General features: G+C 45.4%; 1 long non-coding RNA gene across 1 annotated transcript in view; it reads right to left on the bottom strand.

The window, feature by feature from the left end:
- LOC139756548 (uncharacterized) overlaps window positions 1-25768 on the bottom strand; it is a 144856-nt gene that overhangs the window by 99608 nt on the left and 19480 nt on the right. The window contains exon 2 of the long non-coding RNA XR_011714377.1: window positions 4593-4676. This is a non-coding gene — a long non-coding RNA (uncharacterized lncRNA). The remainder of the gene's footprint in view (window positions 1-4592; window positions 4677-25768) is intronic.

Below are 25768 nucleotides of genomic sequence, written 5' to 3'. Positions count from 1 at the left end.
ACATACTGTCCTCAAACATCTCATTTCCAACACATCCACCCTCCTCCGCACAACCCTACCTATAGCCCGCGCCTTGCAGCCATCTAACATGCATTCCCCGCGTGTCGTAGAAGGCGACTAAAGGGAACGGAAGCGGGGGGGGCTGGACTGGGCTAGAGTCCATGCCCTCTTTGTATTTCAACTTTCTAAACGGGGATATATATATATATATATATATATATATATATATATATATATATATATATATATATATATAATCCCTGGGGATACGGGAGAAAGAATACTTCCCACGTATTTCCTGCGTGTCGTATGAGGCGACTAAAAGGTAAGGGAGCGGGGGCTGGAAATCCTCCCCTCCCGTTTATAATTTTCCAAAAGAAGGAACGGAGAGGTGGGCCAAGTGAGGATATACCCTCTAAGGCTCACTCCTCTGTTGTTAAGGCTACCTCGCTAATGCGGGATAAGGTGAACATGTATGAAAAAAGTATATATATATATATATATATATATATATATATATATATATATATATATATATATATATATATATATCCCTGGGGATAGGGGAGAAAGAATACTTCCCACGTATTCCCTGCGTGTCGTAGAAGGCGACTAAAAGGGAAGGGAGCGGGGGGCTGGAAATCCTCCCCTCTCGTTTTTTTTTTTTTTTTTTTTTAATTTTCCAAAAGAAGGAACAGAGAAGAGGTCCAGGTGAGGATATTCCCTCAAAGGCCCAGTCCTCTGTTCTTAACGCTACCTCGCTATCGCGGGAAATGGCGAATAGTATGAAAAAAAAAAGATATATATATATATATATATATATATATATATATATATATGGAGTGAAAAAGATTTTGAGTGATCGGGGCCTGAACATGCAGGAGGGTGAAAGGCGGGCAAGGAATAGAGTGAATTGGATCGATGTGGTATACTGGGGTTGACGTGCTGTCAGTGGATTAAATCAGGGCATGTGAAGCGTCTGGGGTAAACCATGGAAAGCTGTGTGGGGCCTGGATGTGGAAAGGGAGCTGTGGTTTGGGCATTATTGCATGACAGCTAGAGACTGAGTGTGAACGAATGAGGCCTTTGTTGTCTTTTCCTAGCGCTACCCCGCACACATGAGGGGGGAGGGGGATGGTATTCCATGTGTGGTGAGGTGGCGATGGGAATGAATAAAGGCAGACAGTGTGAATTGTGTGCATGGGTATATATGTAAGTGTCTGTGTGTGTATATATATGTGTACATTGAGATGTATAGGTATGTATATTTGTGTGTGTAGACGTGTGTGTATATACATGTGTATGGGGGTGGGTTGGGCCATGTCTTTCGTCTGTTTCCTTGCGCTACCTCGCAAACGTGGGAGACAGCGACAAAGCAAAATAAAATGATAATAAATATATATATATATATATATATATATATATATATATATATATATATATATATATATATATATATATATATAACATCAGCATGCATTAACCTAGCCTCATGCAGTCATACTCTTCAGCAGATACATCAACGGAGATTTTATAACTTAACTTTACGAACTGTAACTGGCAAGGAAAGAGACATATATCGAAAACACTGTGCGTGAGACAGAGACACAGAGAGAGATAGAGAAAAAAACACACCGTTATTATACAGCAACGAAGCTCGACAAGCGTAGAACTCATCCTATAACGTACAAATACGCTATAACGAATGGGTAGTCAGGAAGAGCCACAGCGCTCCCAACTACGTGCGATATATATATATATATATATATATATATATATATATATATATATATATATATATATATCCCTGGGGATAGGGGAGAAAGAATACTTCCCACGTATTCCCTGCGTGTCGTAGAAGGCGACTAAAAGGGGAGGGAGCGGGTGGCTGGAAATCCTCCCCTCTCGTTTTTTTTTTTAATTTTCCAAAAGAAGGAACAGAGAAGGGGGCCAGGTGAGGATTTTCCCTCTAAGGCCCAGTCCTCTGTTCTTAACGCTACCTCGCAAATGCGGAAAATGGCGAATCGTATGAAAAAAAAAAAAAAAAAAAAAATATATATATATATATATATATATATATATATATATATATATATACATATATATATATATATATATGTATATATATATGTATATAAATATATATATATATATGTATATAAATATATATATCACAGAAAATAGACAATAAAATACCGCTATCTTAAACAAGGCGGACCACCGCCACCTGACGTCTAGGAAATTCCACCCCATCTCCCTCTATGTCTTGGGATCTGGGCTGTTCCCGTCCACCGTGTCAACAAATCCTTTCCATCATCACAACACTTGTAAACAACTCTAATATAACCCCACAACAGTGGTCGACTATGGTACCATTGGGCGACTGAAGAGGTTCCAGTATTATAATGAACTATCTACCGATAGTTTGTCAATGGAAGAGACTGTGAATGTGTAACACAACATTAGATCCATTTTACCGTCACATAGTTAGCCTGGAACTTTCATATATGAAAATGAATACACAATAAACTATTTATCGCATTTCTATTTATCTATTTATTCATTTAACTCATAATTCAGTACCTTAGTATTACTTCATTAAGCCTTTAAATATCAGCGCCATGAAAATGTCGCATGGGACCCGTTTTCTATCGCTTCAAAAAATACAATCAGTCACGATTACATTTTATGAAATTATACACAAAAGTTTTCAGCGATAGCACCTTGTCAGAGCTCAAGTGTACAATCATATCTATATATCAACTTGAATTTCATTAACGGGTCACACGGTGAGACTCAATCTCATGTAACTAAGAAAATAATTGAAATATAATCCTTCATATCTCCAGACTCTCTCTCTGTCTACCTCTCAAAGCAATGTGATCCTTACATTGTTCCATTGTCGCTAAATATCTTTCTCAGAATTAATATTTCCATTAGATTTTACTCTTTCCTTTCATCGAATATATATATATATATATATATATATATATATATATATATATATATATATATATATATATATATATATATATATCGCAAGAGGTCACATATAACCACAAGGAAAATGAAACAAGGTAAGTTCCCAAGTGCACTTTCGTGCAATGATCACATCGTCAGGGGAGACATAAGAATGAGTTAGAAGACGTTGAACACTCGGTTGATATACAAGGAAATGCCGTAACTAAGACGCCATACATCCAAGCCTGAGCCAGGTACCTATTTCATTGACCAACCCCTAGGGGTGGATGAACGGCTGGGTTGACTGTGGGCCCAGTGCCGCATCAGAGTTCGAACCTATGGGCTTGACCCTGGGGAGGCCCATGAATGCGTCACGGTCAGGAACGATCTATCTATCTATTTATAAACAGACAGATAGATAGATAAAGATAGAGAGACAAATAGATAAATAGACAGACAGATATATCGGTCGATAGATAAATATAAATAGATATTCCTATGAGAATCCTTTCCAACATAAATAGATATATAGATAGATAGACAGATATAAAGACAGGGCAGATAGATGTAAATAACAATCCCTCCGCAAACCGATATTCGCTCGACGATATAGTCTTTCTCAAGCTTAGATTGTATCACACAACCACAACCTCCCACTCCATGCCTCTGCCAAGCCAGCAGGGGGGGGGAGGGGCCCTCTCAACCCAGGCTGGGGTGGCCCCCCCCCCCCTCCCCGACCACTAGCCAGGATCGCAGCGCCGCCCTCACCACCCTACTCCCACCACCTCCTCCTCCTCCTCTGCCTCCATCTCTTGTTGCCCATTACTGCCAAGTGTGGGTCGCACCCCGCCAGTGACGAGGGCGTCTCATGTTACGCTGGCTGGCGACCCACACACACACACACACACACACACACGTCTCGATACTTTTCGCTCTCTTTCTCAATCATCCCGCCTCTCTCTCTCTCTCTCTCTCTCTCTCTCTCTCTCTCTCTCTCTCTCTCTCTGTCTCTCTCTCTTATTTTCTTTTCCTTATCATCATTGTTATTACTATTATCAATAGGCTTAATCGCTGTTTCCCGCGTCAGCGATGTAGCGCCGGGAGACAGACGAAGACTGATCCATCCCCTAACATACACACACCGCAACCCGGTCAAACCGGGTTCGAACCGGTGAGTTCAGAGCGGTATAGTCCATGAGTCGGGGTGCTTTAGGATCGAATCTGCCATAAAGAAAGATCTGTGTGGCTAGACAACCTCTCACCTCCACCTCCTTCTTCCTCCCTCCTCCTCCTCCACTGCCACGAGATATGGGAGCAGTACAGTGCTATGCAACAGTCGGGGCCACTGTACGAGACGGGAATATAGCGCATGGTATGTGAACACGACGCCCCTCAGAGCTTGTGACTCACCATCACCCCTCTGTTGACTCAACCACGACTCACCGGTGACTCAGTGTCCCCCACCCCACACCCCCACCCAACCCCGAGACTCACCAACGACCCGTAGGCTTCGCCTCTAACTCATTCCCTGATTCACCTGGCTTAATCCGTGACTCACTCCTTCACACGCAACTCACCAGTGACTCTCAATGCTTCACCTGTGACTCACCCTTGACTCATTAGTGACTCACCTGTTGTCCTGGGACGTGGAGGGACAGGCCGTAGTACCCTTTCCGTGGGGAGTTACCATAAGGCTTGACCCACTTCGACCCGACCTGTGGGAAGAGGTCACGGTAGTTAACATCACCCTAGAGATAGCAACAATGATAACAGATAACAGTGTAAACCACCATTACTCCAGAGATAACATCAGGAGGTTAGAATTGAAAAAAAGATAATCCCAGAGATAACAGATAACACTGTAATCAATTATCACCCCAGATATAATGATAACAGGCAACAATTTATACAATTATCACCCCAGATATAATGATAACAGGCAACAATTTATACAATTATCACCCCAGATATAATGATAACAGGCAACAATTTATACAATTATCACCCCAGATATAATGATAACAGGCAACAATTTATACAATTATCACCCCAGATATAATGATAACAGGCAACAATTTATACAATCATCACCCCAGATATAACAATAAGAGGCAACAATTTATACAATCATCACCCCAGATATAACAATAATAAGCAACAATTTATACAATCATCACCCCAGATATAACAATAAGAGGCAACAATTTATACAATCATCACCCCAGATATAACAATAATAAGCAACAATTTATACAATCATCACCCCAGATATAACAATAATAAGCAACAATTTATACAATCATCACCCCAGATATAACAATAATAAGCAACAATTTATACAATTATCACCCAGTAGTAACAATGAATAACAACCCGTAATAACAAATAACAACACCGGGATATATAACCAAATTATCATCCCAGAAGCAGAAACAGATAACAATCTAAAAAGTCACCAACCAAGAGATAACAATTTAGACACCACCCCATAGATAACAAGATAACAATTATCACCCCGACATTACATCAGATCAAAATATAAACCATCATTAACCAAGAAAATCATCACCCCAGAGATAACAAGAACAGATAAATAAAGCAATCATAACCCCAGAGATAACAACATAACAATTATCATCCCAGAACATAACACCAGATCAAAATATAAACTATCATTAATCAAGAAAATAATTAGGAAAAAATCATCACTCCAGAGATAACAAGAACAGATAGGAAGTCAATGATCACCCCGGAGATAACAAGAACAGATAGGAAGTCAATGATCACCCCGGAGATAACAAGAACAGATAGGAAGTCAATGATCACCCCGGAGATAACAAGAACAGATAGGAAGTCAATGATCACCCCAGAGATAACAAGAACAGATAGGAAGTCAATGATCACCCCAGAGATAAAAAGAACAGATAGGAAGTCAATGATCAACCCGGAGATAACAAGAACAGATAGGAAGTCAATGATCACCCCAGAGATAACAAGAACAGATAGGAAGTCAATGATCACCCCGGAGATAACAAGAACAGATAGGAAGTCAATGATCACCCCAGAGATAACAAGAACAGATAGGAAGTCAATGATCACCCCAGAGATAACAAGAACAGATAGGAAGTCAATGATCACCCCAGAGATAACAAGAACAGATAGGAAGTCAATGATCACCCCAGAGATAACAAGAACAGATAGGAAGTCAATGATCACCCCAGAGATAACAAGAACAGATAGGAAGTCAATGATCACCCCAGAGATAACAAGAACAGATAAGAAGTCAAACATTCATTAACACAGAGAAAAACAAACAAACAAACAAACAAACAAACAAGAATTGACACAATCACGACCCCAAGAAATAACAGAAGATAACTGAGACAATCACCTCTCCAGAGGTCACTACAACACCGTATAACAATATATAAACAACCATGATCATCTCTGGGGTTCAGTCTGAAATAACGCAGCAAAATCACACCGTGATTGCACGCACCCCCCGATATATAACAGGTTTCATGTTTTGTTGATTTCTTGTTATTTGAACCGTGAGGTCATACTTTCATAACAATAACCAAATGTTCAAAGCTTGCTTTCTTTGAATGAAATTAATATATGGTATAAGGGGTAGGAAAAATTAATATATGGTATAAGAGGTAGGAGAAATTGATATATGGTATAAGAGGTAGGAAATATTAATATATGGTACAGGGGCAGGAAAAATTAATATATGCCATAAGGGGTAGGAAAAATTAATATATGGTATAAGAGGTAGGAAAAATCAATGCATAGTATGAGGGGTAGGAAAAAATATATGGTATAAGAGTAGGAAAAATAAATATATGGTATAAGGGTAGCACAAAAATTCTGTAAAAATCAATGAAACCAGTAATTAGTCTATGACATGGTCAGGTGTACAGCAATCTTCCTATAGCATGGTCTGAGTCTGCGGGACAGAGAGGGATTTTTGCCCTGTAGTAGTCAAATTAACAGCTATACACGTAAAGTCGACGATCACATAAAAATCATAAAAGAAGAAAAGAAAATTACTCGATTTCTCAGAAATAATTCTACACGCAATAATTTCCATTCGTTTCCTAAGGAAGTCCCGTTTTCTTTCATTCACCACATCACTGTGGTCTTGGATTCAAGATCTTTCATATGAAAGAAGAATGAAGAAGTACTAATTGTACAAACAAAGATAAATACACTTGACCTACATAAAAGAAGAATAAATTAACGATACATTAAATTTCCAAACGTCCAATTTTCCTTACAAATGCCACTGAACAGATACGAATGTTGGACCAAACACAAACATGAAATATAAAAACCAATTTCACTTTTCCCCGTAGTCTATCCACAAATATGTAAATCACAATTCATAATAATAATAATACTAATGATAAAAAAAAATATGCATAAACCAGTTATTCAGTGGAAATTGCACAGGAAGTTGCAGACCAAAATTTAGGGCACTGACTTAATTGCGTGCCATTGCAACATAACAGAGGCATTAATTAATATCATCTACGTCCAATAACACAACAGTTTTCAGAGCCAGGTCGTGAACAGCTTGCACAACAGTGTGCACAGTGCGGGGAGGACGTGCCTCACTCCCTCAGCTGGATCGACCCGGGTGGGAGACGTCTGTCGTGCGATCTGGTCTGTGTGGCGCTCATCGTGGGTCTGTGTCACAACGAGAACAGCCTCCAGTGCAACGAAGACGAGGGGCGGGAGGACGGGTGGAGGGAGGAGGGTAACAGAGCTTGCATGCATGTGCAACGACCACCCGTAGCATTTTGCAGCTAATACATTCCAGGATAGCCTGAGGCGTCGCTGAGAGAGAGAGAGAGAGAGAGAGAGAGAGAGAGAGAGAGAGAGAGAGAGAGAGAGAGAGAGAGAGAGAGAGAGAGAGAGAGAGAGAGGCGTGGGGGGGGGGGGGGTTCCTTCCAGTACAATGGAGTACGCGTGTTGGAAATTCCTTCAGCATCAGGTGTTGTTTTTCCCCAGCCACTCCCACGTGCAGGAGGTGTCGCCTGGCCTCGCTACCACCGGTCACCCTGGCTGCTACTCTACCACCTGGATCGTGGCAGAAGGAGTAGCAGCCAGGCTCAGTCTGTTGCTCTTGAGCCACACACTGCACGACCGGGTTCGAATCTACGACCTCTTCCCCAGCCTTAAAGCAGGTCGTCCTCCTTATGTACAGAAGACCTGCCACTTCAGAGTCACTGCATCTCTGGAGGGCTTATTCAACCCGCGATAGCTTTAGGGGCTTTTGTCTTGGCCAAGAAAACACCACTACCGAAATCAAGGCCAGCAGATGTATGGTATACGCTCACCCTTTGTCGCATCCCACAAGATGATCCAGCGCGCGTCTACGAGGCTGGCGTATCGCTCCCACCATTGTGTAATCTGCTGTGCGTCAGATAACGGTTGCTGGGTTATCGTCATTCTTTCCTACGGCCAACGCAGCCGTGTTAGTGTCCGGGGCAACTTCACTATTACCGTGGCTGCACCACAGCGCTGGGCCATCATCACATGCACCGAGATCGGTGTTGGGCGTCCGTCCGCCTCTTCCTAGGTCATTATTCTGTCTGCCCTCAGAGCCCAGAGGAATGGTATGATATCCACAACCCGACAGCTACTGTAGCCTGGAACCACTTTAGGTCCACAAGCTTCCTCAAGAGGGTAGATTTGATGGTTTTTAACCAGGTTCTCCTCTGGGTTTGCAACAGAGAGCGGCAGTGGTCCTAGGGAATACATTAAACTTCTCTTTGTGATACGTTTCTCCTGTGATCTGGCAATCAACATCAACAGATCAAAACATCCTCGCGTTGACTCAATACCGATGTTTGATTGGATGATGCTGATGTTTTCCTGTGGTCCAGAGAAACAAACACCTTGGGGTTGGTCTATTTCATTGGAGCAGTGAAGTCAAAAATGTTAGATGTGTCTAGTCGTTCAACGTTGAACTTATCGAATCTCTTATTTCACATGTGCGTCCATCTGTATAACCTGCAGTTATTTCAACCATAGTGTTCCTTCCAGTCGCAAGAGGGCACCACCGCTATTCGTCGGCTTTAAGAGGGATCTATCCAGTTACTGACACGGGCAAGTTGCACACACACACACACACACACACACACACACACACTTTGAGTTCAGCATTTACGACACGTTTTTGTCCTGCGTTCTTGGGCTCCTGAACAGTACCTGATGTGAACTATGCTGACATCTTCCACACAGACGTTTAGTGTTCACGAGGATCTGCCTCAGAATCATCCATTACAGAAATATTCCTGGATTCTGTGCGACTCCGATCTGTCCTCCATGCGATGTGGTAATGCGATTTGCTGTTACCTCGATGGTCTGGTCTTGTGGTATAGGGGTCTGGTCTTGTGGTGCATGGGTCTGGTCTGGTGGTATATGGGTTTGGTCTTGTGGTATATGGGTCTGGTCTTGGGGTATAGGGGTCTGGTCTTGTGGTATATGGGTCTGGTCTTGGGGTATAGGGGTTTGGTCTTGTGGTATTGGGGTCTGGTCTTGTGGTATTGGGGTCTGGTCTTGTGGTATATGGGTCTGGTATTGCGGTACAGGGGTCTGGTCTTGTGGTATATGGGTCTGGTCTTGTGGTATAGGGGTCTGGTCTTGTGGTATAGGGGTCTGATCTTGTGGTATACGGGTCTAGTCTTGGGGTATAAGGGTCTGACCTTGTGGTAGAGGACCAAAACCATTCTACCCGTCATCACTGAACAGCAGATTCACTATCCATAAAAATGCCGTGTGCGTCTGAGTGGTATAACGTGGCTTCTGAAGGATGTATGTTGGTAAGTACCCGGCATAATCTATTGTGCCACATGATGATAACACTGAATGTGCAAGGTCCAGTCCGCTTCTCTGAGTGACAGTAGGAAATACAGGAGGAATCTAACATCATCTACATCTGATGACCAAAATGTGTTGGGCAAAATTCCTTCAAGAGATGTTAGGTAAATATGAGGACTTCAAGATGTCATTAGCGTTTGCAGTGTTTCTCTGTGTCTTTGCCTGGGGTCAGCATAATTGGTCAACTGAACTTACCAAGGAAGCTTTTTCATGAGGAAGCTACTGCTAGTTATTCCATTGCGGTAAAATCACCTGACGAAGCCGAGCGAAGGCCTCTACAACGAAGTTATGATCTCTGATACGTCTGTTGTAATGACGGCCACAGAGTGTACCAAAGGGCCAGATGCTAGAGTGTCTGACGCAATGAACACACACACACACACACACACACACATACACACACACACACACATACACACACACACACACACACACACACACACACACACACACACACAACACCTGGGCTTCCAGAATATCGACCAAGTACTGCCAAAAACTAGAGGATCACATGGAAAGCACCGACAGGCAATACGATTCACTGAAGAGCGTCTTCCAGAGGTGGACGATCGTAATTCAATAGCTTCAGCATAAAACGCCTGGTCGCCAACCACCGTAACCGAAGCTTGTGTTACGCATATCCATGGATTGAGTCACCTCCTCCTACTGGCTTCTTGTGTCATGTATAGACGGCGTTGAGATCCGTTTTGGGGGCGCATTTGCCACTCTCGTGTGGCAAAGGAATGGAATCCGTTTCCCCCTCACTAGGCCACTGAATCCAACCCATCCCGGAGGGTTCTATGAGGTCGTCATTCTCCTGGACACCGCAAGACCTCAGAGAGAATCGTGACAAGAACCGCACGAGAAATCTTCGCACCGTGTCTCCTCTCCTGTGACCGCGTTCCTGGCAGCTGAGGGCCCCGTTGGCCCAGGGGTTCCTTGAGGACCAGAGAGTCTATGTGCCATCGGAAGCCTGTGAGACTCAGCGACGCTTGATTCCCTTAACTCACGGTGTCGATGCGCGCATGTCAACTGAATCGTACGGTGCTAATCTTTATGGCATCTGCAAATGTGGACGCTTAAAAGTTATTCAGCCCAACATCATTAGCGTCAATGTCAAAGATGAAAAGTATAGGCCCAAGTACGGATCCCCGGGGAACCCCACATGTTACGGGTGACAACGGCGATGGTTCCCCTATTCATTACGGCCCTCTGTCTCCTATCACGTAACCAGGCTCCTATCTAGTTTCCTATGCAACCAGTAATCCCTATGGCCCGGACTTTATGTATCACTTTAACGTGGGGGACTTTGTCGAATGCCTTTTGGAAGACCAGAAACATATCTGTTGCTTCTATCTTGTTGTGGGTATTGAATACTTCATGATAAAGTTCAAGGAGGTTTGAGAGGCATGATCTGTGCCTTCCTGAAACCATGCTGTGTGTTAATGATCAGATTGTGTTGTGCCGGGGAGGCTACGATCTCATCTCTGATAATCGACTCTGGAGGTTCACACATATTTGACGTTGAGGCTAATAGGCCAGAAATTGCCGGGCATTTCACGCCTACCGTTTCTCCCGACCTGCGATTCTATTCCATGCTGGAGGGATTGATTGAAAATACACAGGCGAACGGTTTGGCAATTTCGTGTTTGACGATTTTAATTACGCGTGGCTATACAGAAACGATCAGGACCTGGACTTTTATTAGTCTTCAACTTATTTATTTGGGTTGGGATTTCTCTAACTGTGACGGTAAATTCTGGTGTCATGTGTGTACTATATATATGTACCACGGTCTTAAAATTCGTGTGGCTGCTTCCTCGCGTAAAAACAAGGGCTGTTAATATGCATTTGTTATCCACAGTGGCTGAGAGAATGGATAAGCTGGGAGAGTGTGGGAGGGAGAAGGAGCTAGGATAGTGTGAGAGGGAGGTGAAGCTGGGAAAGTGAGAGAGGGAGAGGATGCCAGGACAGTGTGAGAGGAAGGAGAACCCGAGAGAGTGTGAAAAGGATAAGCTGGGAGAGTGAGGGAGAGAGTAGAAGCTAGGAGAGTGTGAGAGGGAGGAAAAGCTGGTTTTTGTGAGTGGAAGAAGCTGGGAGAGTGAGGAAGGGAGGAGCTGGGAGGAAGCTGGGAGAGTGTGGGGTAGGGAAGGTGTGTGGAGAAGCGACCGATATACAATTCTTAATCTCCTGTGAGGGTAATCTGTCTGGCCTTGAATATTTCTGTCATTTGCCGCACACACGATATAATATACCCACAGCTCCATATCAGTAAACTTAAAACACAGAGGTCACTAGAAGACAAAAAAAATATTTACGATAATACTCCGTAATTTAGACAACAATAACTTTAAATATTGTGCATTTCAAACCCGGAGATATTATCAAGGATACAGACTGGTAGACAGACGGATTTGACCATCCCGCCCACTCTCTATCCTTCATTAAAAAAACAAGAAAAAAAAAACGCTGTTAAACTGACTCTGATTTAAATGTCCAGATTCGTTTTTTTTTTTTCCCTTCATTCCATCCTGGTGATTGGCTCTTACAACAAGGTTAAGCCACGGATGTGGTGATGCATGGCTTCATGCTGTAGTGATGTCTCGGGGTGTAACATTTCACATGTATGAAACAAGATCCATGATATCTGACCCGGTGCAAAGGAACGGTACGGTACGGTACGGTACGGTGCGATACGGTACGGCACCCTGGGCCACATAACCTGCATCACTGACACGAATTTTTACGATCAGGTTAGAAAGTTGGGCTACCGTGCCCAGTGAACGTGTTGCCATCGTGTTTAATGATCGTACCGTCGTGTTCAAGGATCGTACCGTCGTGTTCCAGGATCGTACTGTCGTGTTCAAGGATAGTACCGTCGTGCTCAATGATCGTACCGTCGTGCTCAAGGATCGTACCGTCGTGCTCAAGGATCGTACCGTCGTGTTCAAGGATCGTACCGTCGTGTTCCAGGATCGTACTGTCGTGTTCAAGGATAGTACCGTCTTGCTCAATGATCGTACCGTCGTGCTCAAAGATCGTACCGTCGTGCTCAATGATCGTACCGTCGTGCTCAATGATCGTACCGTCGTGCTCAATGATCGTACCGTCGTGCTCAAGGATCGTATCGTCGTGCTCATTGATCGTACCGTCGTGCTCATTGATCGTACCGTCGTGCTCAAGGATCGTACCGTCGTGCTCAAGGATCGTACCGACTTGCTCAAGGATCGTACCATCGTGTTCCAGGATCGTACTGTCGTGTTCAAGGATAGTACCGTCGTGCTCAGTGGACCACATAACCTTCCTGTACGTGGGAACACTGGAACACGTAACCCTCCTGTACATGGGAACAGTGGACCACATAACCTTCCTGTACATGGGAACAGTGGACCACACAACCTTCCTGTACATGGGAACAGTGGAACACGTAACCCTCCTGTACATGGGAACAGTGGACCACATAACCTTCCTGTACATGGGAACAGTGGACCACATAACCTTCCTGTACATGGGAACAGTGGACCACACAACCTTCCTGTACATGGGAACACTGGAACACGTAACCCTCCTGTACATGGGAACAGTGGACCACATAACCTTCCTGTACATGGGAACAGTGGACCACATAACCTTCCTGTACATGGGAACACTGGAACACGTAACCCTCCTGTACATGGGAACAGTGGACCACATAACCTTCCTGTACATGGGAACAGTGGACCACACAACCTTCCTGTACATGGGAACACTGGAACACGTAACCCTCCTGTACATGGGAACAGTGGACCACATAACCTTCCTGTACATGGGAACACTGGAACACGTAACCCTCCTGTACATGGGAACAGTGGACCACACAACCTTCCTGTACATGGGAACACTGGAACACGTAACCCTCCTGTACATGGGAACAGTGGACCACATAACCTTCCTGTACGTGGGAACAGTGGACCACATAACCTTCCTGTACGTGGGAACAGTGGAACACGTAACCCTCCTGTACATGGGAACAGTGGACCACATAACCTTCCTGTACGTGGGAACACTGGAACACGTAACCCTCCTGTACATGGGAACAGTGGACCACATAACCTTCCTGTACATGGGAACAGTGGAACACGTAACCCTCCTGTACATGGGAACAGTGGACCACATAACCTTCCTGTACATGGGAACAGTGGACCACATAACCTTCCTGTACATGGGAACAGTGGACCACATAACCTTCCTGTACATGGGAACAGTGGACCACACAACCTTCCTGTACATGGGAACAGTGGACCACATAACCTTCCTGTACATGGGAACAGTGGACCACATAACCTTCCTGTACATGGGAACACTGGAACACGTAACCCTCCTGTACATGGGAACAGTGGACCACACAACCTTCCTGTACATGGGAAGAGTGGACCACACAACTTCCCTGTACATGGGAAGAGTGGACCACACAACCTTCCTGTACGTGGGAACAGTGGACCACACAACCTTCCTGTACATGGGAACAGTGGACCACACAACCTTCCTGTACATGGGAACAGTGGACCACACAACCTTCCTGTACATGGGAACAGTGGACCACACAACCTTCCTGTACATGGGAACAGTGGACCACACAACCTTCCTGTACATGGGAAGAGTGGACCACACAACCTTCCTGTACGTGGGAACAGTGGACCACCTAACAAAAGACATGCCTCGTATAGAGTAAGTATAGTGTCTACTGTCAGAGTTGAGGACCAACGGAATTTTTCTTTTGAAAAAAACAAAGACTAAATTTTCCAACAGTCGTTTTGAACCAATTTTTTTGGGTGGGAGGACATAATGATTTGCAGTCAGGCCCGCCCTGGTGGCTGGAGGAGGAGGAAAGCGAGTACGTTACTGTGGGGCGGGAGGAAAGATGTTTTCAATAATGAGAGAGAGAGAGAGAGAGAGAGAGAGAGAGAGAGAGAGAGAGAGAGAGAGAGAGAGAGAGAGAGAGAGAGAGAGAGAGAGAGAGAGAGACGGGCCCTCATAAAAAATGAGGAGGTAAGGGGGGGGGGCGTTTCCCCACAATGTGATTGGCCGCCACATCAGAGTTCGTGGAGATGGATGAATATTAAAGAAAAAAAAAAAGAAAAAAAAAAAGAGACGGTCGAGTTTGGGGCAGTTGTGGGGGCCTGGGCGCGGGAGGGAGGAGACGCACGCCGGCCAGGGTGACCCGTGCGACGCCTCCTGTCAAAATGTACGGGAGTCTGCCTACATACATTTAGGGAAGATTACCTTAATAGACAGAGGGAGCGGGGCAAGAACACGGACCTGCAGGGAGGGAGGGAACGCCAGCACCAATGTGAGCGTTGGCAGGACATGAGCGAGGTGGCAGCAGGAAGGGGGTGGAATGGGTTGGAAGGGAGTGGAAAGGGAAGGGAAGGGAGGCTGACTGAATGAGAGAGCACAGGGGGGGAAGGGATGAAGGGTGACTCTACTCTTCATTATCTCCCTGAGCTCATATTCATTCCCTCCCTCAAGGCTCCATCGTGTTACCCTACCCATCCCTCCCTCAGGGCTCCATCATGTTACCCTACCCATCCCTCCCTCAAGGCTCCATCGTGTTACCCTACCCATCTATATATTCCAGACCCGCTGATGGGCAATCAACCTTCCCTGTATATCTCTCTTTCCTAACTCCCTCATCGTCTTCACCAGACGCATGGCAGACTCTTCAGTGCTTCACCAGACGCATGGCAGACTCCTCCATGCTTCACCAGACGCATGACAAACTCGTCCATGCTTCACCAGACGCATGGCAGACTCGCCCATGCTTCACCAGACGCATGGCAAACTCGTCCATGCTTCACAAGACGCATGGCAGACTCGTCCATGCTTAACCAGACGCATGGCAGACTCGTCCATGCTTCACCAGACGCATGGCAGACTCGTCCATGCTTCACCAGACGCATGGCAGACTCGTCCATGCTTCACCAGACGCATGGCAGACTCGTCCATGCTTCACCAGACGCATGGCAGACTCGTCCATGCTTCACCAGACGCATGGCAGACTCGTCCATGCTTCACTAGACGCATGGCAGACTCGTCCATGCTTCTAATCTAGGCTACGGTCGACATCGGTCGATTGCTTTCCCTTCCAGACTTTCCAACCGTATATTGCAAGCGCCTATAAACCCTCTCCTGAACTCAAATCACACCCTTCCAGTATGATCAGACCCTGCCAGTAAGATCAGACCCTTCCAGTATGATCAGACCCTTCCAGTATGATCAGACCGTTCCAGTATGATCAGACCCTTCCAGTATGATCAGACCCTTCCAGTATGATCAGACCGTTCCAGTATGATCAGACCGTTCCAGTATGATCAGACCCTTCCAGTATGATCAGACCGTTCCAGTATGATCAGACCCTTCCAGTATGATTAGACCCTTCCAGTATGAACAAACAGTTCCAGTATGATCAGACCCTTCCAGTTTGATCAGACCCTTCCAGTATGATCATACCCTTCCAGTATGAACAGACAGTTCCAGTATGATCAGACCCTTCCAGTTTGATCAGACCCTTCCAGTATGATCAGACCCTTCCAGTATGAACAGACCCTTCCAGTATGATCAGACCCTTCCAGTATGATCAGACCCTTCCAGTATGAACAGACAGTTCCAGTATGATCAGACTCTTCCAGTATGATCAGACCCTTCCAGTATGAACAGGCAATTCCAGTATGATAAGACCCTTCCAGTATAATCAGACCCTTCCAGTATGATCAGACCCTTCCAGTATGAACAGACAGTTCCAGTATGATCAGACCCTTCCAGTATGAACAGACAGTTCCAGTATGATCAGACCCTTCCAGTATGATTAGACCCTTCCAGTATGAACAGACAGTTCCAGTATGATCAGACCCTTCCAGTATGATCAGACTGTTCCAGTATGATCAACCGTTCCAGTATGATCAGATCGTTCCAGTATAATCAGACCGTTCCAGTATGATCAGACCGTTCCAGTATGATCAGACCGTTCCAGTATGATCAGACCGTTCCGGTATGATCAGACCGTTCCAGTATGATCAGACCGTTCCAGTATGATCAGACCGTTCCAGTATGATTAGACCGTTCCAGTATGATCAGATCCTTCCAGTATGATCAGACCGTTCCAGTATGATCAGACCGTTCCAGTAAGATCAGACCGTTCCAGTATGATCAGACCCTTCCAGTACGAACAGACAGTTCCAGTATGATCAGACCCTTCCAGTATGATTAGAGCCTTCCAGTATGAACAGACAGTTCCAGTATGATCAGACCCTTCCAGTATGATCAGACCGTTCCAGTATGATCAACCGTCCCAGTATGATCAGACCGTTCCAGTATAATCAGACCGTTCCAGTATGATCAGACCGTTCCAGTATGATCAGACCGTTCCAGTATGATCAGACCCTTCCAGTATGATCAGACCGTTCCAGTATGATCAGACCGTTCCAGTATGATCAGACCGTTCCGGTATGATCAGACCGTTCCAGTATGATCAGACCGTTCCAGTATGATCAGACCGTTTCAGTATGATTAGACCGTTCCAGTATGATCAGATCCTTCCAGTATGATCAGACCGTTCCAGTATGATCAGACCGTTCCAGTAAGATCAGACCGTTCCAGTATGATCAGACCGTTCCAGTATGATCAGACTGTTCCAGTATGATAAGACCGTTCCAGTATGATCAGACCGTTCCAGTATGATCAGATCCTTCCAGTATGATCAGACCGTTCCAGTATGATCAGACCGTTGAAGTATGATCAGATCCTTCCAGTATGATCAGACCGTTCCAGTATGATCAGACCGTTCCAGTATGATCAGATCCTTCCAGTATGATCAGACCGTTCCAGTATGATCAGACCGTTCCAGCATGATCAGACCGTTCCAGTATGATCAGATCCTTCCAGTATGATCAGACCGTTCCAGTAAGATCAGACCGTTCCAGTATGATCAGACCGTTCCAGTATGATGAGATCCTTCCAGTATGATCATACCTTCCACTATGATCATACCTTCCAATATGATCAGACTCTTCCAGTATGATCTCTTGTTTCTTACTGGGGTTACGTAAGTGTGCGTGTTTGTGTGTGTGCGTGCGTGCGTGCGTGCGTGCGTGTGTGTGTGTGTGTGTGTGTGTATGTGTTTACGCACCTTCAGCTACACTATTCACTCAGGCAATCCACTGCTGCACGGGGCGACATGCTGGCACATCCCCGCACACAACGTCACTCACTCCCTCCCTCTGCCTGTCTCTCTGTCTGTCTCTCTATATCCAATAAGAATTGGCCGAATTTAAAGGAGGACGCCTCATTCCCTTCCCCCACCTCACCTCACAGTGCAAACACTCTGGTCACCGCACAGTCAGTCAGTCTCTCCAGCAGCGAAGGAGGGAAAGGAAGGAGGGAAGGGAAGGGAAGGGAAGGGAAGGGAGGGAAGGCAGGAGGGCGGTCGCTTCCACAAACACTCCAGACATTTACTGAATAATCCTGTAGGTTGACGCCACCACCTGAGACGCGCGGGCCGGACACTCCTCCTCTACCTCACCCTCCGCAGCCCCCCCGGGCGGTGCACATATATGACGCCAGTACTGAGGGAAGGAGGAGGAGGAGGAGGACACCACGACCACCGCCACGCACACACCGACTCTCTCCCCAGAACGTCAGGGTGAGGAGCTTCGACGGGCGTAAATGGGAGGGACGGGTTGAGATAGAGATATATAGATAGATAGATAGATAGATAGATAGATAGAGAGAGAGAGAGAGAGAGAGAGAGAGAGAGAGAGAGAGAGAGAGAGAGAGAAGCACATGAGAGGCTGCCTCCTCCTCCCTCCTCCTCTCCATGAACACAAGATCTACTTCATCTATTTCACCCCCCCCCCCCAACCCCCGATCCCATGTTGGTCCGCTGGCGTCGGGAACAGACGAAGCAATGGCGTCATCCGCTCACACATCCACTCCCCGGCTATCTACACGTTCCCTCCCCCACCCACCTTCCCCTTTATCCACAACCAGGCCTCCCTCACCCCCTTCCCTTGTACATAAAACATATACAAAACTATAATCGTACACATGAAAAATATATATATATATATATATATATATATATATATATATATATATATATATATATATATATATTTATATATATATTTTTTTTTTTTTTATTATACTCTGTCGCTGTCTCCCGCGTTTGCGAGGTAGCGCAAGGAAACAGACGAAAGAAATGGCCCAACCCCCCCCATACACATGTATATACATACGTCCACACACGCAAATATACATACCTACACAGCTTTCCATGGCTTACCCCAGACGCTTCACATGCCTTGATTCAATCCACTGACAGCACGTCAACCCCGGTATACCACATCGCTCCAATTCACTCTATTCCTTGCCCTCCTTTCACCCTCCTGCATGTTCAGGCCCCGATCACACAAAATCTTTTTCACTCCATCTTTCCACCTCCAATTTGGTCTCCCTCTTCTCCTTGTTCCCTCCACCTCCGACACATATATCCTCTTGGTCAATCTTTCCTCACTCATCCTCTCCATGTGCCCAAACCACTTCAAAACACCCTCTTCTGCTCTCTCAACCACGCTCTTTTTATTTCCACACATCTCTCTTACCCTTACGTTACTCACTCGATCAAACCACCTCACACCACACATTGTCCTCAAACATCTCATTTCCAGCACATCCATCCTCCTGCGCACAACTCTATCCATAGCCCACGCCTCGTAACCATACAACATTGTTGGAACCACTATTCCTTCATACATACCCATTTTTGCTTTCCGAGATAATGTTCTCGACTTCCACACATTCTTCAAGGCCCCCAGAATTTTCGCCCCCTCCCCCACCCTATGATCCACTTCCGCTTCCATGGTTCCATCCGCTGCCAGATCCACTCCCAGATATCTAAAACACTTCACTTCCTCCAGTTTTTCTCCATTCAAACTCACCTCCCAATTGACTTGACCCTCAACCCTACTGTACCTAATAACCTTGCTCTTATTCACATTTACTCTTAACTTTCTTCTTCCACACACTTTACCAAACTCAGTCACCAGCTTCTGCAGTTTCTCACATGAATCAGCCACCAGCGCTGTATCATCAGCGAACAACAACTGACTCACTTCCCAAGCTCTCTCATCCCCAACAGACTTCATACTTGCCCCTCTTTCCAAAACTCTTGCATTTACCTCCCTAACAACCCCATCCATAAACAAATTAAACAACCATGGAGACATCACACACCCCTGCCGCAAACCTACATTCACTGAGAACCAATCACTTTCCCCTCTTCCTACACGTACACATGCCTTACATCCTCGATAAAAACTTTTCACTGCTTCTAACAACTTTCCTCCCACACCATATATTCTTAATACCTTCCACAGAGCATCTCTATCAACTCTATCATATGCCCTCTCCAGATCCATAAATGCTACATACAAATCCATTTGCTTTTCTAAGTATTTCTCACATACATTCTTCAAAGCAAACACCTGATCCACACATCCTCTACTACTTCTGAAACCACACTGCTTTTCCGCAATCTGATGCTCTGTACATATATATATATATATATATATATATATATATATATACCATGACAATCAAACTTTTCCCATACAGGTGGAAAGTATATCTTAACTGCATAAAAGACAACAACAACGACAAAATATATATATATATAAGTGTGGGCTGCAAGACCCGGTCGTACCCGAGGGGACGATAACATTTCTTTAGCCAGCAGAGAACGGCGCCCGGGAGGCCAATATAATCGGGCTGGGCAAACCCGAAAACATCGGCGGAGGCAAATCCCCAGCGAGGAACGCACGACCCGGGCCTCCTCCTCCTCCTCCTGCTGCCACGGAGCGCTGGTAGTGCTGATGGTCCCGTCCAGTACACGTTGGTACTACTGGCTGGTACAATGCGCACACACACACACACACACACAAACAGACACAGAAAGAGAGAGAGAGAGAGAGAGAGAGAGAGAGAGAGAGAGAGAGAGAGAGAGAGAGAGAGAGAGACCACCTGTTGTACACAAGGTAAACATTGTCTGTTTATGTATCTACATCCCTCATATATCCATCCATCTATCTCTCTACATCCCCCATGTATCCATTCATCTATCTCTCTACATACCCCATGTATCCATCCATCTATCTCTCTACATCCCCCATGTATCCATCCATCTATCTCTCTGCATCCCCCATGTATCCATCCATCTATCTCTACATCCCCCATGTATCCATCCATCTATCCAACTAATCGTCTCTCACCCGCCTATCCTCAGTGTTTACCAAGGCCAGTGTCGTAAGAGAACACACGAATGTACTGCTGGCCAAACCTACCATGTGGTACAGCCACACCACACCACACCACGCTACACCACGCCACATCGGACCACACCGCATCATACCACACCACACCGCACAACACTACACCACACCACACAACACCACATCGCACCGCACAACACTACTACACCACACCATACAATACCATACCACACCACACCGCACCACCACGCCTCACCACACAACACCATACCACACCACACCCACACTACAAACATCTCCCTCAAACTCCCTTCATTTACCTCACCCGGCGTCCTCTCCCACACGCCTCTCCACCATCCACCACCATACACACACTCCTCCAACACACTGTACTCTCCTTCACTGTGCTTTGTAACACCAACATATTCTTCATTAGTCTTGAAGAACTGTACGTGGCCGACTAACCAGTCAAACCCAACGCTGACGGTCCACAGTCACAGGTGGAAGGTTTTATGGCGCCACCTCGCGGATGCAGGAAACAGCGATCAAGAATTTTATATAATATATATATATATATATATATATATATATATATATATATATATATATATATATATATATATATATATATATATATATATATATATTTTCCTATGAGTCCACGGGGAAAATGAAACACGGTAAGTTCCCAAGTGCACTTTCGTGTAATAATCACATCATCAGGGGAGATAAAAACACGTCTTTGCCAAATGGCGTCCTAGCTACGTCTTGTCATTGTATATCAACTGACTGTTATATTTCTTTCTTGTATCTCCCCTGATGATGTGATTATTACACGAAAGTGCACTTGGGAACTTATCATGTTTCATCTTCCCCGTGGACTCATAGAAATATACTTGATCACGTGCAAAATTGTGATCCTTTTAAACAATATACATATATATATATATATATATATATATATATATATATATATATATATATATATATATATATATATTTTTTTTTTTTTTTTTTTTTTTTATACCTCGTCGCTGTCTCCCGCGGTTGCGAGGTAGCGCAAGGAAACAGACGAAAGAAATGGCCCAACCCCCCCCCCCCCATACACATGTACATACACACGTCCACACACGCAAATATACATACCTACACAGCTTTCCATGGTTTACCCCGGACGCTTCACATGCCTTGATTCAATCCACTGACAGCACGTCAACCCCTGTATACCACATCGCTCCAATTCACTCTATTCCTTGCCCTCCTTTCACCCTCCTGCATGTTCAGGCCCCGATCACACAAAATCCTTTTCACTCCATCTTTCCACCTCCAATTTGGTCTCCCTCTTCTCCTCGTTCCCTCCACCTCCGACACATATATCCTCTTGGTCAATCTTTCCTCACTCATTCTCTCCATGTGCTCAAACCATTTCAAAACACCCTCTTCTGCTCTCTCAACCACGCTCTTTTTATTTCCACACATCTCTCTTACCCTTACGTTACTTACTCGATCAAACCACCTCACACCACACATTGTCCTCAAACATCTCATTTCCAGCACATCCATCCTCCTGCGCACAACTCTATCCATTGCCCACGCCTCGCAACCATACAACATTGTTGGAACCACTATTCCTTCAAACATACCCATTTTTGCTTTCCGAGATAATGTTCTCGACTTCCACACATTTTTCAAGGCTCCCAAAATTTTCGCCCCCTCCCCCACCCTATGATCCACTTCCGCTTCCATGGTTCCATCCGCTGACAGATCCACTCCCAGATATCTAAAACACTTCACTTCCTCCAGTTTTTCTCCATTCAAACTCACCTCCCAATTGACTTGACCCTCAACCCTACTGTACCTAATAACCTTGCTCTTATTCACATTTACTCTTAACTTTCTTCTTCCACACACTTTACCAAACTCAGTCACCAGCTTCTGCAGTTTCTCACATGAATCCGCCACCAGCGCTGTATCATCAGCGAACAACAACTGACTCACTTCCTAAGCTCTCTCATCCCCAACAGACTTCATACTTGCCCCTCTTTCCAAGACTCTTGCATTTACCTCCCTAACAACCCCATCCATAAACAAATTAAACAACCATGGAGACATCACACACCCCTGCCGCAAACCTACATTCACTGAGAACCAATCACTTTCCTCTCTTCCTACACGTACACATGCCTTACATCCTCGATAAAAACTTTTCACTGCTTCTAACAACTTGCCTCCCACACCATATATATATATATATATATATATATATATATATATATATATATATATATATATATATATATATATACACACACAATAGATACATCTTAGTATTACCCTTATCTTCCAGACCCCAACAGTGAGGTACAGCAGCGCTCAGGAAGCCGGCCACCTCCACCAGTAAGGACCGCAGGTCATGAAAAGTGGTAACTGTGTGTGTGTGTGTGTGTGTGTGGAGGGGGTGTGGGTGAGGGCAGAGTGCCGGGCAACAGAGCAGTAAGTCTTCAGCGGCCTCACTGCGGTGGTTGCATGGTGGTGGTCATGGGAGGGCCATGAAGCAAGAGACCGGACCCCGGAGACCGACCCCCATCCCTCCATCCTCATGGTGTTGCCGGCCCCGCAGAGATCGACCCCCCCAAACCTCCTTCACGGTGTTGCCACCCCAGTGATATGTACGACGACGAACGAATCACCTTCCTGCACTATGACGGCTCATCTTACCCAGCTCCTGCGCCAGGCGCACCCTCCAGCCTCCTCCACAAGCTGTGCTGGGACCATATATATATATATATATATGGCAATAAAATACGAGTCTAAAATTTTGATGTTGTTCTGATATGGAGACATGAAAATCCATTTCCAGGGACAGGACGGTACTTTCACTGGGAGAGAGAGAGAGAGAGAGAGAGAGAGAGAGAGAGAGAGAGAGAGAGAGAGAGAGAGAGAGAGAGAGAGTCATTACCACTACCGGTCAGGAAGGTGAGTGAGGACATGAGTGAGTCAGGAAGGCGAGTGAGGACATGAGTGAGTCACCGTCGTATCCTGTGGTCGTACCGTCGTATCCTGAGGTTCATACCGTCGTATCCTGTGGTCGTACCGTCGTATCCTGTGGTCGTACCGTCGTATCCTGAGGCTCATACCGCCGTATCCTGTGGTCGTACCGTCGTATCCTGAGGTTCATACCGTCGTATCCTGAGGCTCATACCGCCGTATCCTGTGGTCGTACCGTCGTATCCTGAGGTTCATACCGTCGTATCCTGAGGCTCATACCGCCGTATCCTGTGGTCGTACCGTCGTATCCTGTGGTCGTACCGTCGTATCCTTTGGTCGTACCATATATCCTATGGTCGTACCATGGTATCCTATGGTCGTACCGTGGTATCCTGAGGTCGTACCGTCTATCGTGTGGTCTTACCGTCGTATCCTGTAGTCGTACCGTCGTATCCTAAGGTCGTACCGTCGTATCCTGTTGTCGTACCGTCGTATCCTAAGGTCGTACCGTCGTATCCTGTGGTCGTACCTTCGTGGCCTGTGGTCGTACCGTCGTGCCTTAAAGAGCTCGGCCTCACTACACCTAAGCTGGTCTGGGTGCGACTTTCGACACCGAGACGAAAACAAACGTATAGGTGATGGAGCGAGGGGCATTGGCAACGCTGCCTCGGCCGAGGAAATATCACCCCACTGAGAAAAATTATCAACCCACCGCGAGAAACACCCACCCCACTGAGAAAAAACACCGACCTACAGCAACAACCACCCCACTGAGAAAAAACATCCATCCCACTAGCAAACACCCACCCCACTGTGAGAAACACTAACACACTGAAAGAAATTTCCATCCCACTGAGAGAAACAGCCACCCCACTGAAAGAAACACCCACGCCACACAGAAAAACACCCACCCTACCGTAAGAAACACCATCCCACTGAAACATAGCCCCACCGAAAAAAACACTACCCCACTGAGAAACACTACTCCACTGGATACACACAGACAATATTCATGCAGACATACAAGGTTAAGCGATGTGGGTTGTGAGTCCGAGAGTGCTTGTAGTAGTAGTAGTGGTTGTAGTAAAAGTAGAAGTAGTAGTGGTTGTAGTAGTAGTAGTAGTAGTAGTAGTAGTAGTAGTAGTAGAGGTAGCAGTGTAGTAGTAGTAGCAGTGTGGTGGTAGTAGTAGTAGTAGTAGTAGCAGTGTAGTAGTAGTAGTAGTAGTAGTAGTAGTAGTAGCAGTGTGGTGGTAGTAGTAGTAGTAGTAGTAGCAGTGTAGTAGTAGTAGTAGTAGTAGTAGTAGTAGTAGTAGTAGTAGTAGTAGTAGTAGTAGTAGTAGCAATGTAGTCGTAGTAGTAGTAGTAGTAGTAGTAGTAGTAGTAGTAGTAGTAGTAGTAGTAGTAGCAGTGTAGTAGTAGTAGTAGTAGTAGTAGTAGTAGTAGTAGTAGTAGTAGTAGTAGTAGTAGTAGCAGTAGTAGTAGTAGTAGTAGTAGTAGTAGTAGTAGTAGCAGTAGCAGTGTAGTAGTAGTAGTAGTAGTAGTAGTAGTAGTAGTAGTAGTAGTAGTAGTAGTAGTGGTAGTAGTATAAGCAGTAGTAGTAGTAGTAGTAGTAGTAGTAGTAGTAG

The sequence above is a fragment of the Panulirus ornatus genome, chromosome 2, assembly GCF_036320965.1.
Source record: "Panulirus ornatus isolate Po-2019 chromosome 2, ASM3632096v1, whole genome shotgun sequence".
In the NCBI taxonomy this organism is placed as follows: Eukaryota; Metazoa; Arthropoda; class Malacostraca; order Decapoda; family Palinuridae; genus Panulirus; species Panulirus ornatus.
This window is presented reverse-complemented; position numbering and strand designations above follow the sequence as displayed.